Source organism: Catharus ustulatus, chromosome 25 (assembly GCF_009819885.2).
Source record: "Catharus ustulatus isolate bCatUst1 chromosome 25, bCatUst1.pri.v2, whole genome shotgun sequence".
Taxonomy (NCBI): Eukaryota; Metazoa; Chordata; class Aves; order Passeriformes; family Turdidae; genus Catharus; species Catharus ustulatus.
Genome location: NC_046245.1, coordinates 1644768 through 1651908, shown reverse-complemented (window position 1 = coordinate 1651908; position 7141 = coordinate 1644768).

Sequence of the window (7141 nt, the reverse complement as noted above, 5' to 3'; positions counted from 1 at the left end):
TCTGAATCACCGTGTCAAGATGAGGAAGAAGAAGAAGCTTCACCTTTTGTCCTCTTGCTTATTTAGGAATTATTCCAATTTTTCGTGTGCAGTGGGGATGCTGCTGGTTGTGGGTGTTTGAGGAAGACATTCCCAACCTTTCCCTGCTGTTCTGCTGCAGGATGGAGGGGGAACACCTCCCTCCCTGCACAGGGGAGGAGCAGCAGCAGCTGCAGGGCTGTGCCCAGCCTGACTTTCCTGTAGGAACACGCCAGGGGTGCCCAGGAGCCTCCCCCGCCCAGGAAACCTTTCCCCAGTGGAATTTGGCACCAGAGCTCCCCATTCATTTTAATTATAAAAACCAACATCCTGAATGTCCAACCCAACTGTTTGCTGTGGAGAGGTGGAACTAATCCATCTCTTAAAAGCTTTTCTCCTACGGGTTATTTTCTGGGATTTGCCGAGTTTTCTGATGGAAAATGCGAATGCAGAAAATCAGAATTCCCTGATATTCCTGCAGGAGCAGGGCAGGGTCCCTGCTGCACCTCCTGGCATCTGACCTGGAACACGTTTGGCTTCAACAAAAAGGATTTCTTTCTTGGCAAACAGAAAAAAGAGTTTTTGCTAATAGCCCTTGTCATGCTTTAACTGCTGCAGCACAGCAGCTGCAGAAGGGACTTCTGGAATCCAAATGAAACAAGAATTTTCCTGCCAATGTTAATTATTTGGGGTTTTCTTTTTTCCCCCCAAAATATTTTAACCTGTGGCCTAAAAGAGCTCGTGTTGAGCTGTGCTGTCAGCTCTGAATGGGAAGGATAATGACTGCAATGAGCTTCTTGTGCTTGCTGTGGAGACAGAAAATATTACATTTATTTAGTGTTTTTTTTGTCCTGAGGCTGCAGAACAGAGACTGGAGATGGTATTGGGGAAATGAAAGTCCAGAATGGTTTTAGGAGGTTTCCAACCAGACCTTCACCCTCAGAAATTTCCTTTATTTGTAGGTGATTCCTGATACAATTAACAGCTTGTGGAGGATTTAGGGTAAAACACCAAATTTTTGTGGAACAATTTACTGAGGAATAAATTTGCTGCTGCTTTCAAGCAGAAGTAGAGGAGATGTGAAAACGAATCAGGACCCTGAACTGGGAAGGAAAAGACCTTCCAAAAACGAATCTTGCTGCTCAGCAGCAGAACAAAACTTGATTTTTTTCTGGCTGTGTTATTCCTCCTTCAGTTTGAAGCTCTTATTAGGGGCTGCTTATGGCACTAGGCTGCTGAGACTCAGAGCCAGTGTTTTAATCCACCCTTCAAATTAGAATCCTTGAAAAGGATTTAGATCTCCTTGGCTTATCCTGTCCTCAGGAGTGCACGGGACACGTCAAATTCAGCTCCTCATAAACCCGGATTCACCCAGCCCAGCTCTGCCCCCGCTGCAGCTGCTCTCACCTCCCTTCCCTCCCCAATCCTGCAGAAATCCGGGCAGAATTCACAGAATTCACAGAATTCACAGAATGATGAGGCTGGAAAAAAACCTTCAAGATCATCAAGTCCAACATCTCAACTCGACCATGTCACCCAGTGCCACATCAGGATTTTTTTAAGGGATGGTGACTCCACCGCCTCCCTGGGCAGAACATTCCAGTGCTTTATCCCTCTTTTTCCTGATGTCCATCGTGTGTGGATGAAGGCGTTTCACACCAGTGAGAGCAGCAGAGAAGGGTCAGCGCTGTCCTGCCCGGCCCGGGGCTGTGTCACCTCTCCAAAGAGCAATCGGAGGGGGTGACAGGGACACCCTCTGTGCCCAGCACCGCTGTCCCCGAGCTGCCACACTCGCACTTCACGATTTTTTCCCTATTTTCCCTTCCACGTTTCCCACAATCACGGGAGCCTCGGCTGGGGGAGATAATTCCTGCGGAGGGGACAGGGGCTTTTCCCCAGGGTCCCTTCCAGGACCCTGCAGCTCCCGGGGGGACAAAGCTGCGACAGAAAACGCTGGGGAAAATCCTCTGTTAGTGCATGGTGGGCTGCACATCCCCCGGGGGATGCACGGGCTGAGTGTCCAGCGGGGATTCCCGAGGACAAACTGCAGCGGGGACATTCCCAGGACACACCCGGGGAATCCCAAAGCGAGCAGCGGGGAAACATCACCCGGGGGCCGCGAGTGCGGAGCGCCGCGATGCTCGGGGGGGAGGGATGGGGGATCCCCGCTGCCGGTGCCACCCCCGCCGTGTCTCCTCCCTCCCGGCCGGTCCCAGGCGCCTGCGCTGCCCCGTGCTCGCCTCTCGGAGCCCATGGCATCGCCGGCCGTGGGGCCGTGCCCCCGCCCGCTGCCGGCCCCCGAGCCCGGCTCCATGCTCCGCTGCCCGCCGGGTCCCGCGGGGAGCCCTGGTGGGGCCCGGGCTGCCAGGCGGCTGCGGAGGAGAGGGGGAGCCCCTCGGCTGCTGCCCGACGTGCGGAGCATCTTCGGGGCTCCGCGGGATCCCCCCGAGCGCGGCCGCGGGCACCGCTTCGCCCCGCGCCTGCCGCGCCGGGGATGGTGCGACCTGTGCGGGGAGGCGGTGCGGGAGCGCGCCCTGCGCTGCGACTGTGAGTGCTGCCCGTGTCCTGTCCCCTGCCTGTCCCTGCCTGTCCGTGTCCTGTCCCCTGGCTGTCCCTGCTGTCCGTGTCCTGTCCCCGGGCTGTCCCTGCCTGTCCGTGTCCTGCTGAGCCCTGCCTGTCCCCTGGCTGTCCCTGCTGCCCGTGTCCTGTCCCCTGGCTGTCCCTGCTGCCCGTGTCCTGTCCTCTGTCTGTCCCTGCCTGTCCGTGTCCTGTCCCCTGCCTGTCCCTGCCTGTCCGTGTCCTGTCCCCTGGCTGTCCCTGCTGTCCGTGTCCTGTCCCCTGCCTGTCCCTGCCTGTCCGTGTCCTGTCCCCTGCCTGTCCCTGCCTGTCCGTGTCCTGTCCCCTGGCTGTCCCTGCTGTCCGTGTCTGTCCCGTGCCTGTCCCCTGCCTGTCCCCTGCCTGTCCCTGCTGTCCGTGTCTGTCCCCTGCCTGCCTCTATCTGTCCTCTCCCTGCCTGTCCCCTGCCTGTCCCTGCCTGTCCCTGCCTGTCCCCTGCCTGCCTCTCTCTGTCCCCTGCCTGTCCCTGCCTGTCCCTGCCTCTCCCTGCCTGTCCCCTGCCTGTCCCCTGCCTGTGCCTGCCTCTCCCTGCCTGTCCTCTGTCTGCTCCTGCCTGTCCCCTGCCTCTCCCTGCTTCTCCCTGCCTGTCCCTGCCTGTCCCCTGTCTGCTCCTGCCTGTCCCCTTCCTGTCCCTGCCTGTCCCTCGCTGTCCCTGCCTGTCCCCTGCCTGTCCCCTGCCTCTCCCTGTCTGTCCCCTTCCTGTCTCTGTCTGTCCCCTGCCTGTCCCCTGCCTGTCCCTGCCTGTCCCACACCCCCGTCCTGCCCGCATCCCCGCCCGCTGCTGCCGTCCCACATCCTTTACCCTGCCAGGACTCTGCCCCTCCGGACCTTCTCCCTCTCGTTCTCCCCAGCTCTGCCCCCCTCAGGTCCAGTTTTGGGGCTTGCCGTGTCCCCCTGGGGTTGTCCCGCATGGGGGGGACCGGGCCGGGCTCTCCGGGAGCGCTGCTGCCGGGCGGGTTTGGAGAATGAAGCTGTTCCAGGAAAAAGGAGACGATCGGCTCTGGGTGGGGTTGGCACGGGCAGCTCGCGGTGAGCAGGGAGGGTTCGTGTTTGTAAAGCTTTACACTGAAGGGTAAAGTCCTCCAGAGTTTGTAAATTCGCCTGAAGCTCTGCCCAAAGCGCTGGGGGGAGATGCTCCGAGGCGTTGTGGTGTGGGATCCGCTCTGCAGGAAAGAATCATCTTCCCTGTGCGGGAAGGGACAGGAGGGGCCCGAGGTGACCCCGCTGGGGCTGTGCGGTGACACCAGTGCTGTGTCCCTTGTCCCGGGTGCTGCTGGCGAGCTGTGACCCGTGTTGGGTGCTGCAGAGGGGGAACGAAGAGGTTTCAGCGAATTTGTGTCACTGATAACTTGGGGATTTGTGCCCTGCTGCTGTGAAACCGCTCCTGGCCAGCTCAGTCCCTCAGGCTGGGGGAAACTTCTGGGATGCAGCTGCTGGGGCTTGAAAATTTGCTGGTGGGGGTCAGCTGAGCCTCTTGAATTTTGGCAGAAGGTGTCAATGGTGATGCCATTCCCTGCAGGTTTAAAATCCCCTGTACCAGTGTGGGTGTGGAAATGATGCCCGTGTATTTGGGGCTGGGGGTGCTGCTCATTTTTAGGATGTTTGGGAGCGCTGTGCCGGCACCAGCAATGAGTGCCTGGCTCAGCCAGCTCTGCTCCTGACGTTTGGCTTTCCTTAGGATGAGTTCTGCGTTTCTGGTGGGGATTTGCTCGGGGGTCTCGGTTTGGGATGAGGAGATCGGGCAGGGACAGCAGCACCACACGGCCCCGCTGCAGCTCATTAAAGCTTCAACCCTTCCTGCTGCTCATTAAATGTAACCCGGCCGCCAGCACAACGTGACACGGGGCTGGGACCTCGGTGGAACCCTTGGAGGGAGATGCAAATCTCATTTCTAGGGTGCACCTTTGCGTTCTGCCTGGTGTTCTATGAATTCCCTCAAAAGCTGCTCAGGGCCGGGTGGTTCCCCGGAGCTGGGAGCTCCTGCACGCTGCAGGGAACGTGTGAGTGAGGCTGCTCAAAGAAACGTCCAGTTTAGGAGAAATAAGGTTTATTTGATGGGGAAAAAAAATCTTTGTCGAGGCTTTTTTGCCAAACCTGGGAACTGGGGTCAGGTGCGAGGTGAGGTCCTGGCTTGTGTGGTTTGAAATCCTGACTTAAATACAAATTCACAGAATTTTGTGGTGTTGTGAAATGCTGTATAAACAGCTCCTCTGGCAGGATGTTTTCCCATACTTATATTGAAACAGATTTTAAATAACTCTATTTCCCTTTTCATTTCAGAGAATTATGCAGACTGTGGGAGTAGTTCTGCCTCAAAAACTCCCCAAACAACTGGAATGGAGGGGGAGGGACACTCCTATCTGCATTCCCTGTCATCCCAATAGTGATTCCCATTAAAAATGCCTGAGAGCTGCAGACGGGGTGTGCTCTGCCTGCTCAGTGAACATTTATTTTTTTCTTTCTGATGCAGAGTTGCTGCTTGTTTGCTTTTGACTTGCAGCCTGAGGATACCCAGGTTTTTGTTTGTACAGTTCTGGCCTATTTTTATTTACGTTGTATTTCGTAATATGGGAAAGTGGCATTTATTTATTTATGCATTTATTTATTTATTATAATTATGGACTGTTCAGTCTGGAGAAAAGGAGGCTCAGGGGTATCCTTTTCTCTGATCTTAACCCTGATTTTAACTGTGGGTGCTGCAGATGTTGCCTGAGACATGGGAACCTTTTTTTCCCTGCTTTTATTTGGAGTGTTCCAGGCTGTGTGCAGGACAGACATCCAGCACGGTGTGAAAGGATGGGGAGCTGGGAGCTCGGAGTGAATCCTGCTGCCATTCCCTGAAAATCCTTGTTCCCAGCCGTGGAGGGAATGGATTTGGGCAGGAGTGGCTGTGCCTTGAGTATCTCCAGTGTGTGGCTTTGTGCTGCTGGCACCTCTCAGAGCTGTCTGCAGTGAATAAATCACCTCGTGTCGGGGTGTAAATGTCTTTGCTGCTGCTGGGGGACTTTTCCTGCCGGCTTTTCCCAGGGGGCTGGGTGGGTGGGGATGCTCTGGGCTGTTTGGGTGCAGTTTTTGGGTGTCCTGGTGACTAATGCAGCTTCAAAGCCCTCGGTGTGTCCTTTGGGACAGCACAGGAACCGGGCTGGGCTCGGAGCTGGGGCATTTTCCTGGTGGGGAGGGTTGGGCAGGCACCAGCTGGGAACGGCTCAAATGCTTCCCTGGCTCTTGCTGTCTCTGATAACCAAAAAATCGAGTATTCTGATATCTGTGTTGATAAAACAGAAGGGTTTCTTTGCAAGGAAACCACCCCAGCTGCCCTGGGGGGAAACTCAGAGCGTGCCCAGCACCTCTGCAAGCGCAGTCACACCTGGAGCAGCGTTTGATCTGCAGATCCTGCCCCGACACCGGCTCAGCAAAGCAGCCCAGCATCCAGACGGGTTCTGTGCCTCTGTCTGGAGCCGCCCTGAGCTCCCCGAGCAGCTCCGTGCTCAGCCAGCCCCGTTTCCCGAAGGAGGAATTGATAAAAGCATTTCTCGTTTGTAGAGCGAGCTCAGTTCTAAGGCTGCAGGTTCCCAAGGAGCAGTTTGCTTAAGATAAGGAATTTTTTATCGAGTTCTTGGAGGAGCCCAGGCTCACCTGGAGGAGGCTCTGCTCACACCGCTGCTGCTTTTTGGGGCAGGGAGGTTTTTATATCTCTGCTTCCACCGCATCCTCCCACACTCAGCCTTAAACAGAAATCGCCGGCAGCTCAGGGGACCCGCAGCGCTTTGCATTTCTGTCCCATTCAGCTGATCCAGGCAGATTCCTGAGGCTTTTCCTGCTGCCAGGGGACTCGGGCAGGTGGGGATGGAGCTGGTCGGGGTTGGGTGAGGACGGGGTGGGGTCCGGGGATGCCCCAGGCAGGGCGTGCTCCTCCCTGGGAGGAGATGGAGCAGAGGGGAGGGACCGGGACAGCCCAGAGCTTGGGGCAGGGACAGCCCAGATCCCTGGGACAGGGACCAACCCAGATCCCTGGGACAGGGACCAACCCAGAGCCTTGGGACAGGGACAGCCCAGAGCTTGGGACAGGGACAGCCCAGAGCTTGGGACAGGGACAGCCCAGAGCTTGGGACAGGGACAGCCCAGATCCCTGGGACAGGGACAGCCCAGATCTGTGGGATAGGGACAGCCCAGATCTTTGGGACAGGGACAGCCCAGAACCTTGGGACAGGGACAGCCCAGATCTGTGGGACAGGGACAGCCCAGACCTCTGGGACAGGGACAGCCCAGATCTGTGGGACAGGGACAGCCCAGAGCTTGGGACAGGGACAGCCCAGATCCCTGGGACAGGGACCAGCCCAGAGCTTGGGACAGGGACAGCCCAGATCTGTGGGACAGGGACCAGCCCAGATCCCTGGGACAGGGGCAGCCCAGGTTTTGGGACAGGGACAGCCCAGATCTGTGGGACAGGGACCAGCCCAGGTTTTGGGACAGGGACAGCCCAGATCTGTGGGACAGGGACAGCCCA